Raw genomic sequence first — 12,445 nt, forward strand, 5'->3', positions numbered from 1 at the left:
GATTCGCCACTTTAACGCTGATCATCAACCTTTGTTCTGCTACTAGATTGCGTTAGCCAGTGGAAAGTGGAACAGATTATTTCCTCACGAAGTAACTAATCGAGGCGGCAAAGACGTTCACGTTAGCCGCCTGAATATTGTGGATTCATGGGAAAAATTTGGACGCTAGAATATATTGCCCCCGGGACACACCGTTTCCTGTTCGCACGCAGGAGCGACCCGACCGTGAATCATCCTCCGGTGCCGTATTATATTGTGTAATATGCCACATGCCAGCACTCTTTAGCGCTCAATCCCTCGCTCAGAATCGAAGGTTTGTGCAGATGATTCATCGATTAAAACGACAGGGCGACTCCATGTGACTTCATACTACCGCTTGGTGTACCGCTGGCGCTCCAGTACATGCTTTTGGGGTGGCGGCAGTGCCGTGAACACTTTTCCACGAATTCGGAGCATGTGTCACGATGATGCTGGTGCTGCCGTTTTTTTGTTTTGCTTTTTGCTATTCGCTTTCCATTTGCTGCTGTGTTGTCTGTCCGATTGGCCCGATGATCTTAGGCCCAGCTGATGATCGTTTGAGCAGATGAGTGCGATCGGTCGCGAGTGACCGATTCCATCATTACCAGATGCTAATTTTGTTCCTGGCTTGTGCTCATGCACATGCTCAGCGGTTTGGAATGTTGGCGCCAATTGCATTAAAATTGAACGTTTCAGTGGGAACAAATTGCTTTCATTGCTCTCGGTTTACGTGCTAGAGCAATTCGGATCAAATTCAAGAGCTGTTGTAGCGTTATGGCTGAGAATTACATGTATAAAAGAGTGGATTTTTATAGTTCTCTACACTTTTACAGCAAAACAATCATCATCTCGAGCGCATTATGGTGAGGTGAATGTGACAAATTTTTTCAAACAACCTATCACCGCCAACACTGCTCTCGGTGGTCTGTGCTCGCGCTAGAGCGAGACAGTGAGCGGCGGGCGAGAAACGTGCGCGTTCCGCGAGAGCGTAAACTGCTCGAAACCGGTCGGTGCGAGAGCCGCTCGACTCGGGACGGGCTCCCTTCGGAAACGGTTTGCTTCGTGCGGTGCGGCGCGATTCTTCCATTCATTTTGAATTTATCTCTTCATCACGGCGGACACGAAACGCACCGTTCGTGCGCGTTTTGTGTGGTGTGTGTAGTAGACGCGCGCTCGTTCCGTGTAAACTAAAACAAAAAAAATTGATTGTGAACAGAACGGCCACGACTCCGGCCACCATCGTTGCCGCCTGCAAAAGGGGTAGGCCAAGCGGACCGAACCGAACCGAACATCGATTTTCTTTGCGTCGAAAGCTTTCTTTGGAGAACGCGGGTGGGTGAAACTGTTTAACACCGTCCCTGTAAAGTGAAAAGCTGTGTAATGGAGGCGTAGTGTTTTTGTTTTGATTCCTTTCAAACCGGCGATGGCACTGGCTCGATAGCTTTAAGGACGTCGACGGTGGTAAACATTGCGTAGCGTCGGTGGGAAATATTGGATAATGCAGCAGTTGGTGTGATGGTTTCGTGAAGCGTTTAATTAACAGTGGCGCTTTCCTTAATAAGTGATCTGAAATAGATACTTTAAAAAATAATCTCAAACATTTCGCTGATAGGAAGGGGAAAGCCTCTCCCAGCGCCGGACACGAAAGCTGCACGCAATACGCGCACAGACCTGTTCGCGCCAATCGACCTGCCAAGCCCTGCAGGCCTTTCCTTGTGTTTTTCTTCTCTCGCTCCCCCACTGGGGCGGCTCCGTGAAGTGGTGTTACTTTTTCCACCCTTCCACAATCACTCACACACGTGATCGCGAGGTTTCGACGTTCGTTTGGCGCTAAGTGTTGCGTGAGTACTGCTAGTGTTTGTACGCGTGTGTGTGTGCGTGTGTGTTTGTGAGTGCATCTGTGTGTTAAGGTGATCTTTCACAGCCTCGACAAGCAACTGCTCCAATATCGGTTCGTTGGTAGGAAGTAAACTTAACCGCCTTTTTTCCTTCAATCGACCCATCGGAAGATCTAAACGAGGTCTCTTCGTTGGTCCACTGAAACCTGGAACTTGTGCTTGGTGTCTTGTGAGAGGCAAATCAATCGCCCCAAGCAGCTAGTCAGCAAACGGGCCCCAGAAGGAAGCCCAAACCGGCCAAATGCTTGGGGGTTGCTTGGGGTGGGGTTGCTCGCTTTAATGAAGAGTGACGTTTATTGACAGCCCGAATCCGTCCGGCCTGCCCGTAATTTTGATTGATTCTGCCCTGAATCTCTCCCCCCCCTCCCTCTAGCTCCTCCGATCCGGGGTCATCAGGCGACGAACGGACAATTGGTTTGCGAGCTGCGCGATTCGATTCGAGCAAGTGAGCAAAGACGTTATAGTATACCTATTTAATGTATCTTGTATGTTTCCATGTTTCCAGCCGGTTACGCACAGTGTGCGATCTTGCGCTTTTTGTCAGTAGTGAAGTTATTGTAGTTCCTGTTTGTGCTCCCCTGTCTCGTGTGCGAATTTGTGCATTTTTTGCGTGCGTGCGTGCGTGCACGTGAATGGGGAGATATAAGTGTTATTGTGCTAGTGTGTAAAAACGAGTGTTTGTGCGTGTGTGTGTGTGTGTGTGTGTGTGTAAATCTACAAGTGATCGATTGTGCAGTGTTTGCATCGGCAGCGAGTTCTCTCTATCAAGCTGCGGCCGCCGCCGCCGGTTGACTGCAGGTGATTCGGTTTTGCATCGCCGAGATCGCATCTGTAGTCTACCGGAACGATCCCTCGTACCGTACCCGGTTTATGTTTCTTCGTCCATCGTCTTCGCTCGAACGCTCTCGTCAACCGAAACCGAAGGTAAGTCACCCGAAAGGACGATTTGTGTTGGGTCATGTTTGACATGATGGTAATTGTAATCGTAGCGGCAGCTGAGGCACACAAACACTTCTGAGACCTTCAGATTAGAGCAAGGTGGAAGGAATGTATACCCTGTTGCAGTGAAGTAGGAGTGTGTGTGTGTGTGTCAGGTGCAATGGTATCCTCCTGGTCGCTTTCCGGCCGCTCAATAGTACGCTCCGTTGTTCCCCGGTGCGGGCGAACTTCATTGATTTGAAGGTGTTATACGTTAATTGGACGATGGAACGCTGGAGGTACACAGGTCTACCCCAACACGAAGGGTACAGGTGTCTAGCATTTCTCTGGTATCACACAGGTACTTGTTAGAACTATTTCTGGTAAAGGCTCAACCATCAGGAACCTTGGTACCTGGTTCACACAAGAACAGGTCACAGAATGGCAAATCCTTTTTCCCGTCATTTGTCTGTATGCTCCAAGCAGAGCTGGTCGAGCTGTCTGTAGCGAAGTGCCTTCCCTGGACGGCTTAATTGCAGCAGGTGATCACGAGCAGCACGATCGACCTGCCACAATGGCTGCGTGCACGCGCGCGTGCGAGACCGCAAACGACCCACCGATTGGCACAACCGCCCAGAGAACTGGGCAGCCCCTTACAAGGACTCGCGGGATCCCGCCCACCGTAGCGCTAGGGTCGTTGCCAACTGCTCCACCCCCTTTCAATCGAGGCGGGCCAATGCCGTTGGAGCAGCTAGCTTTGCTGTGGTTTGCTTTCTGGGAGCGCGAGAGCTTCCACCAGGACTCGGCGAAGACGGTAAGAAGCAAGCTGGCAAACAAAGCAAAAGAAAAAAATGGCTCACAATTAGCTTCGCAAAGCAGTGATAATACCTTAGCATTGTCACGCGAAAGTCATTCACTTGTTTGGAATTTGATAACGAGCAAACAATACGGACAAAGGAAACAAAACAAAAAACTAGTTTGACGCAACGATTTTTGGATTTTTGTCGCTTTTGAATCGTGATGCGATGATCGACCCGAGTTGCCGTCGGCTTTTCTGGCACTGGCAATAGGCAGGTCATGCGAATTTGATAACACCGGCCCTGCCGGCCAGCTCATCGTCGATGGGTCACCCGCCCCAAACTCAAAGCAGGGAAGGAAGCCCTTCTTCCTGGTTGATTTATGTTTGTGGGGCGCACTGTAATCAACATCGTGGGCCAGTGCCCTTACCCGATTTCACAACCACCCAAAACCATTCAATGAATGTGCCGCCTGAGGGTGTGAGAGAGAGAGAGAAAGAGAGAGCGGCTTGGGTGATCTTGGCGCCCTCTGGATGCGATCGCCGCATCGAATGGTTTTTGGGGCGAACGCAAAAGATGAAAGCTTTGACCTATCCCTCCGTCCCCCCCCCCCCAATGAATGGTATGTACCTTTGAGAGTGGTGGAGGGGAGGGGGGGGGGGATCTGACGGTCGTAAGGAGATGAAATATGGAAACAATCAATTTAGGTTCCATGTTGAACAAATTGTTTGGTGCTTCTTTGCGGGCGATTTGCGGGCCCGTTTGCAGTGATTTCGCCGTTCCGCAATCGGTGCGGTTTTTGGGTGCCCGCTGACTGCTGCTGCTTGCTGCTCGTTGTTGGTTGGTGGAATTTTGTTTGTTTGTTTTTTTTTTGTGGGTGCTTACAGTTTCGTGATGTGTCGTTCGGTTTGCACTATCAAAACTGTGGAGCGTGTAACCGCAGTCAGACCAAGCGTCAGGCATGAGCCTTATCGCGGGCTTAATTTCTTTTCGCATATGACGAGGGAGACAAAACCGTCGAGATCGGTTGCTTGGGAGACACAAGATTTTGTGTGTCTTTGTGTCTGTATGTGTGTCCGCAAACGAGCTCCGATGTCCTCTGGAACAGCTGTTCGATGGCGTGGCTGTGGTTATAACATGGGGCACACAATTTATACAAGCAAAACGGTCGCAAAATGAACGTTTGGCGAGGGTTGAGCGAAACGCGAGCGGGCCAAGGGTCCTTATCATGTGGAGGAACGCATCTGGACTTTCAATCTGCAGCTTCGAGAACATACGACGTTGAAGTATGATCGAGCAAATTGCTTGGTTTGGGATGGTTTGAATGAGATTTCCGAGTGCCGTTGCGTTCCGTGAAGCGGCTAGCCTTAGAAGACGATTGTGCTGTTATTTTTGCGCTTCGAAACATGTGTCCGCCGGGGAAACACTAACAGCTTACCCTTAATTTGGTGTAGCGAAAAATCCGGATATAATCGTGAAAATTATTCTCACACTCCAGAGCGCGCGAGAGAGAGAGAGAGAGGGAAAATAAAGAACCCGTTTAATCCTCACACGAACCACACCAAAAATGTCGAGTGAAAACGATCCCCCATCCCTCCGCCCGTGTCTCTGATGTGTTATTCAACAAATAGAGCAAAGGATTAACGAAAAACCCAGCCGACCCCGGAATTCATGTGGGACCACCGCTTTGTGGCTGGATTTGGCGTGGCGCTCAACACCACACAACCTCCAGCCCGAGTCCCCCAGGGGCGTCAACGTGAAAAACGTGCCACGAGTTGCTAAGTGGTGGGACCGGCCACTCTCGGGAGCGGCCACAACCGCTAGATGCGAAATGAAACAAAAATGATGAAGAAAACAAAAAAAAAACCGGCTCAATTTCGGCGATGAGCACGACAACGCCCAGTGCGTACAAAGACGTTCTAATCAAATTAGTAAAGTGACCAAGCGTGAGCGAATGGCCGAATGTTTGTGCCGAAAACGAGTTGCCAGTCGCGGCACGGAAGCTGTGTGACAAATGCTTGTGCAAGGTCTGTCCCGGTTGACAAGAAGAGGAGGGAGGGATTTCATTTTGGAGTGGGTTGGGTTTGTTTTCCACATTTCGCGTGTTTGTTGCGTTTACCCTTTTTAATTCGGTTCCCAGCAAAATGGTGAACTCCTAAAGGGCCTGTCCGGGGGCACTAGCAAAACATGTTTATTCATGTTGCTCGGTGAGGGTTCTTTTTTGTAGTGTACTGTGCTGTTTGTAGATGTAGTCTAGCTTTTGGATAATGATAACGTAACATTTGAAAAAAAAGTGCCAAAAGTTTTTTGAAACTTTTTTAAGATAACTGTATCTGTATGTAGAGCAAACATCCATATACATCCTGAACATCTCTATGCATCCTTGAGCCAGAGATACATTACGGTAATGAGTCTTTACAACAGGAACTAAACATTTAAACCTTTTGGATATTATATTCTTTATTAATGATGAACGTCTGCTATCATGTACATGACATAGATCCAGGTTAGAGACGTAAAGAATATAATGGAAAAAATGGAACTATTATCTCTTAAATTTGGATAAGTAATCCTCTTTAAACACAAGTAATTTGAGCATTAAATGGTATTTAGGACAAATTAATAGACTCCGAATGTCTTTTATTGCAATTGTATCTCCATGCGTACCTGTGTGGTCTGGTGGTCTGTTTGATAGACGCGCCGGCACCCACAAGGTCGGACGGGTTCAATTCTCTCCAAGAGCACGGACTGTGTGTGTCTATCCAGCTGTGGTGTAGTTCTACGAGAAGACTATATAGGACGACCATGATTTACGTAGGTCCAGAAATGATCAAAATTAATATAGGAACCCCAAAAGCCCTACACAACTAGTATAGTATAACATACGCACACGGGCAGTCAATACCGGTTGACCGGTTCACGGTTCTAAATCAAGGACGGGGTGTGGACAGCAGGGTCCGTCCGTGATTTGTCTGCTTATATGTGTGTGCTGCTGCTGATGGCCCTGTTTTCTCGCTCGTCCATTAATTGAAACTATTTCATTGTTAATTAGCGCCATCTCGATGCCGGAGTGAAATCAGTTCACCACATCCTAACATTTACCATGTCTGTGTGTGTGTGTGTCGTGCAATGTGCGCCATCCCTCAGTACACATGTACCACCATCCGAAGGGGGAAGGGGGAGATGTGGACGCCTCAATCGAATTGATTCACCATATAACCATTAACGGAACGCGACACGCGAGAGTGTACGCGGGTACCTCCTGCCTTCCTATTCCGTTTCGCACCTCCTAATCGTGTCAGCCGCGCCAGCCGCGCATCTTCCCGACATGCTCTGGACGAGTGTGGCGTGTAAGAAGGGGGGGGGGGGGTTTGTTTGTTTATTTACTCATGTGTCACCGTGCGTTTCGTGTGCTTTGATTCTCGCATCTCGCAGCTCGTATTGTACTGGCTGAGTGGGGTGTGGTACGGCAAACCAAGCCTCATGCCGGTGCCTGGTGCAGGCGGATCGAGATCGCTGGATCACATTGCACCCGCTTCACGCTTCCAGACGACGCTTCCTCGCGGTGGTGTTTATTTAATCGAACTGGTTCGATTGTCACGGACACGGATGATTCACCGTTCCAGGGGAGTTTTGCAAGATTGTACAAAAGCCCTGGGTCGGTCTTGTCATCATGGATATTGAAATATTTGCGATTATGATTGCAAAGAGAGTGGTCCCCATGGGCGCCTCGCAGCAAACATTCATGAAAGAGGATATCGCCCCAACTCCCCCCCCCCCCTCCCTGCTCCTCTTCTTGGTGCACAGTGATAGCATTAGGGGTAGTGTTTATATAACCCCTTATTAGCACGGCCAAAGGGGGGACACTCACTGGATTCTTGTCACCCTAACTCCCCCGATGGCTGGGAGTCGATTCCACCGATTGGGAAGGACGGGGAGGCAGCAGAACCGGGCACTTAAAAGCTGTCACGCTGGTTGAGTTGGCGCCTGGCGCCAAACGTGGGTCCCACCGGATCCAGTTTGGAGAACTTTTGCTGGCGCGCGGTTTCATCTTCACCGCGACCATGGGGACGCCGGGGTCTGTCGGGAAGCGCCCCCAAGCGCATACAACAAAAAGCAAGCACGTCAACAAAACCGCCGAGGGGGCGGTAGTGTGCTGGAATTGAGGTTGAAGCTTTTGTTTTGACAGTCGGACCCGATCCGGAATACTGGACAACTGGCGGGGAAGGTTAGGACGGTAGGATCTAGCTGGGATTAGGAAATCTAAACCAAACTCGTCTGCCGCCAGCGTTACGCGATTAAGCACTCTCTCTCCCTCTCTTTTTCACTCTCTCTCTCTCTCTCTCTTTCTCAATCTCTGTGTATTTGAGTTTAAGACAGCCGCAAATGATGTCACGCGGGAACCCACCAGTGCTCCTAACCTCACAGGGCAGCGACTCGCACAGACGGCCGAAGATTGGAAAAGAATTCCAAAGCCAAGCCAAAGTTTAAAACAACTGTCTGTGTTGCCATCAGGGCACTGTTGTTGCTGTGTCGCTTTGTCCTGTGGCACTGTGCTGTTTGTTATGGTTGTGTCTGGGTTTATTTATGTCCAAGTGTTTTCTGTAAATTCTCCTGAGCATGGTTGCACTTTTGCTTCTTTTTTGCTTGCAAAGTTTTGTCTTTCTTGTTGATTGTTTTAGGACGTGTCTTCCGGCCGTCTAACTTCCTAGCGATTAGCTTGGGGGCCCCTCAAAACGAGCTTCTTCATGACGCCCGAGAAGAGGTCCAGCTAACCACGGGGTAGACCACTCTCCAAAAAGCAACAAAGAACCTAAAAATCAAGAAAAATCGTTCCAAATGATGATGCAGCAAGATGGTCTCCTCCCTGTTGATGGTTTTGCGTGGGCCACACAGCCTTGGGAAGCTTTTAGAGCAGGAAGATTTACATTACGCGAAGCTGCCGGCTTTTCCGTGTGCGTAGGCTTAAAGTTCCTAGGAAATAGGTTCTATTTTTGGAGCACTGGAGAGGCAGCAAACAGGAGCACATCGAGTGACCAGATGGAAACGAGCTCCCAGCCGCTCGAGCTCGTTTATCATTTCGCTTGTCAGTGGGATTTGTCGACTTGTGGGGGGGGGGGGGGGGGGGGTCAATCAATTCAGTAGCAAATCTTCCGAAAGGATGAGACATCTCTTTGCTATGCTAATCACTAACAATGCTGAGAGTATTGCAACAAAATTGCCTCCTCACGCAAACGAGGCGTGTGTGACGTCGTGCGCTGCCTACGCAGCGTCCATCAGTTCCGGTAGTAAACACCGGCCGTCATCAGTTTTCCACTCAACTTGGAAGCCTGCCGCCCTGCTGAGGTGAAGGAATTCCCTTTTTTGTCATGCGCGCGCGTGTGTGTGTGTTACGCTCGATTGAAGAAGTTTGGATGAACATTTGGTGGCGCTCAAGAGGGTAACAAGCACGAAGCGAAGAAAAAAGAAAAGAAAACCATCACTACAGGAAACTTTATCCAGCCGCGGGACTCAAATTACGGACTTTGTATTGTACCGACTGGCGGAGTGACTTGGCATGCCATATCTTGGGACCAGCCCGCTTCCGCGCGGGGGTTGCATTTTACACGCGCAAGTAATTGTGCTAACTTAAGGTTTTGTTGTGCGAAAAAGAAAACAAAAAAGCGCCCAATAAAGGGTTCGCCGTGGGTAAGAAACAGGGTGACGTAAACTCGTACCGAGCGCTCAAATTACCATGAATTACGATTATGCGAGGGCTTGGATCGGTTTTGGGTGTGTGCGAGGGGGGGGGGGGAAGGGGGGGGGTGTCCTTTAGTTGCCCGATCGCTTCCTTTTCGCTGGTTTAGATCGTCCAAGTTGGAAAGTGATTTGGATCAGATGTATTCTGATGTCAGTTCGTCTCGGATCTTGGGGCTCTTCCTTCTTGTCCCCTGTGCCGCCTAATTGGAACATTCGGAAGAGTTGCCTCAAACGTCCCAGCGCACAGCTCAAATGTCTGACGTAGTCTGGCGTCCTCGTGCGCTAGTTCCGATTTCCAAGTCCGCCAGCACCAGCTGCGCTCTCCAGCTGATCGGTGCAGTTTTTCTGGCTCCCGGCTCCCGGGGCAGCAGCAGTAGCAGTCACATCCGTAAACTTGATCGGTCCGCCGGTAACAAATTACACCACACCGCAGCAAATGTTACCGGATCTGGCACACGCACACCAGTCGCCAGTGAGCGCGTCATGCCCTCCCTCCGCGCAACGCGACGGGAGCATAATTGCACCCATGCGCACCAGGCTGCCGGCCGATTAGCACAGCTGATTTGCCGTCTGCCCGTCTGTCCTCCCGTGTTGTGTTGGCAACGGTCGAGGCAGAATGATCGAGAGCGCCGAAATTGGGGGTACTGCTTTGCTCGCTTGGTCGGAGAATTACACCGAGCGGGGTGAAAGGTTAATCGCGGCAATGTGAACACAAACGACAAAAAGGGCACGGTGCAATGAACAAAACCAAATCCCGCCTGGCTTGAATGGCAAGCAAATTAAAACATGTGAAATAAAGCAAAAACAACAAACAACACACATGCTCCGCGCTTTTACGCGCTCTCTGGAATGCCGCGCAAATCATCCGCACTGGGGCAAGCTGCTGTGCCGGCGGTGGGAAACGGCGAAAAGCCGATAGATGTCCGCCCCGAAGCGGTAAATAACGCTCATTAATCAGGGCCGGGCGAGGGAACCGCACTCGAGTGCTGGCAAATTCAGAGCGTTAATCCAGGCGAAGAGATTACACGCGGGGCAGTGAACACCATGCTTCGGATCCGCGTTGCGTCACAAGCTGGCCAAAAGCGCTCCGGTCCCGGTCCCGTGGGTTTGTTCCAAAACCGGGTGCCGGGAGACCGTTTGAATTTTTATCGCTTCATTGTTTCTCGCGTGGTGGGTGAATTTTGTCACCTAACCGAATGCTTCCCCGATCAATCCGAAAACGTGCTATTGAAAGGGGGGTTGATGGGACAGGAGCAGAGCTCAAGATCCGTGCGTGTACGTGATCGGGCTGCTAATTGGATACCGGGGCGGCAATAGTGCACCAGCTTGCCAGTGTGTCGAACAATTAGGAGGGCCAACTATCGACAGCTCACACCGATTTTGGATTCGAAGTTCTCGTGACCAGAACTTGCGTGCCGGGAGGTATTTCGTAAGGCACGATCAAACGTTTCTGTATGTGTTTGTGTGTCTGCTGTATGATCAATTAACTAAATCAATAGTGTGCTTTGAATTGACCACATGCTAGACATTGTCACGAAATCGCACTTCCACTGGGACGTGCTTCGTGCACGAGAGCTCTGGGCATACTCATAATCATAAGCATAATTTCCCTTAGAAATGATCTTTTGCTCCTGAAAATATTAACATGAACAGGTTATTAACAGGCCTACCTTATCAGGCCTTTGAATTTTGGTTGATTAATTACCATTAGTCTTAAATCTGAAATCTCTGCTTCTTGTTGAAGTTGGCGCTTCGTTTTGGCGCTTTGTTGATCTTGTTTTTCTCCCCCCGAAAAAACGCTTATCAGTACGCCCCGGGGGGAGAGTTTTGTTTGCAATTAAACTGAAACATGAGCTGGTTTAGAGGGACTCAGCTCCCTCCGTTCACCGAGCTCATCAACCATGCTCAAGTGCTGCCACCGAAACGTCCACAGATATCGACTATCGACAGGATGGAATACATCGCTAATCGGTTCATAATTAAGTCACTGTCTTGTGTTGGGTTCATAAATTTTTCCACACTCAATGGCAATTATCGTTTTTCAAACCACAGCTTGCACACACGCCGACGAATGGAAATTTATGAATTCTCAATCTCTCAAACTGTGCGTGTGTGTGATGAAAAAAAGACGAGGAACTACTAAATAAAGCGGTTAACGAATGGTAAACCCTTATGAGGAGCAATCTTGAAGCGGCGTGCGGGTGAGTTTGTTATGGGGTTTGAGTTTCACACCTTCGTCCGTCAAATGTTGAGCATAAATTGGATGAAGAAAAAAAACACACACACACACATCCACACGTACACTCTCTTAGACACACAAACATAACCGTTGTGTTGCAGCGTCCGATCGCGCGTAACCTGCCGGCTGCAGCAAACTGTGGGGAATATAGCAATGTGTGGTCGATCAGGTGCCCTTGATCGGGGGAATACGCGTTCCGTTCGAACAAAAAAAAAAGACGTCGGTTTCGCCGAGCGAAGAATCGTAAACAATCGTACCCTTCCCCCCCTTGGTCGGCTGACCGGGGTAGTGTATCCGCTGGCGTCAACGATGACGATGGATGGGCTGGCGGACGACTACGGCGACGACGACGACGCAGTTCGGCGGCTCGGGTCTGGTTTTGCTTGATGCGCGCACGGCAGAATAAATTAGTAACTGATCTAGAGAAAATAAATACCACTAATTGCGTTTGAAGTGAGACGATGCCGCGCCGGGCCGCTTTACGGATCCGCTGGTTCGAGATCTCGCGGGTGGGAACGGGAATCTTTTGGGGGCGAATGGAGTTTAGCGGACCGTTTAGCGCTCTTGATCGGCTCCCTTTTGGTTGCCGCAGTCGATAAGAGTTGTTGTTGTTTTTGTTGCAGATATTCGTCACAGATTACGGTGACGTTCGAGGGCGAATTGGAGTTATTTTTTGAAAGTGATTACGTGCCATCTGACAAGGAGTTGGGCTTCTTTTATGATCTTACAAGCACTTTATGCGCAGATAAACTATTGCCATATAGGTGTTGTTACCATCCAAAAGTCATCACCCGTAATAGCGGCTGTAATAATTCAACCCCCCTTTTACATAATGC

At 49.6% G+C, this 12,445-nt stretch overlaps 1 protein-coding gene across 4 annotated transcripts in view; it reads left to right on the forward strand.

Annotated features, from left to right (window-relative positions):
* Window positions 1-12,445, forward strand: part of LOC1276836 (BMP-binding endothelial regulator protein) — a 78,642-nt gene that overhangs the window by 8,662 nt on the left and 57,535 nt on the right. The window contains exons 1-2 of one of the 4 annotated variants that reach the window (XM_061648841.1): window positions 1,108-1,350; window positions 2,422-2,840. The gene's annotated coding sequence lies outside the window, so the exon portion shown is untranslated. Of the gene's footprint in view, window positions 1-1,107; window positions 1,970-2,421; window positions 2,841-12,445 lie in introns of those variants that run through there. The other 3 variants (XM_061648839.1, XM_061648842.1, XM_061648840.1) reach the window with 3 other exon arrangements.

This window comes from Anopheles gambiae, chromosome 2 (genome assembly GCF_943734735.2).
Source record: "Anopheles gambiae chromosome 2, idAnoGambNW_F1_1, whole genome shotgun sequence".
In the NCBI taxonomy this organism is placed as follows: Eukaryota; Metazoa; Arthropoda; class Insecta; order Diptera; family Culicidae; genus Anopheles; species Anopheles gambiae.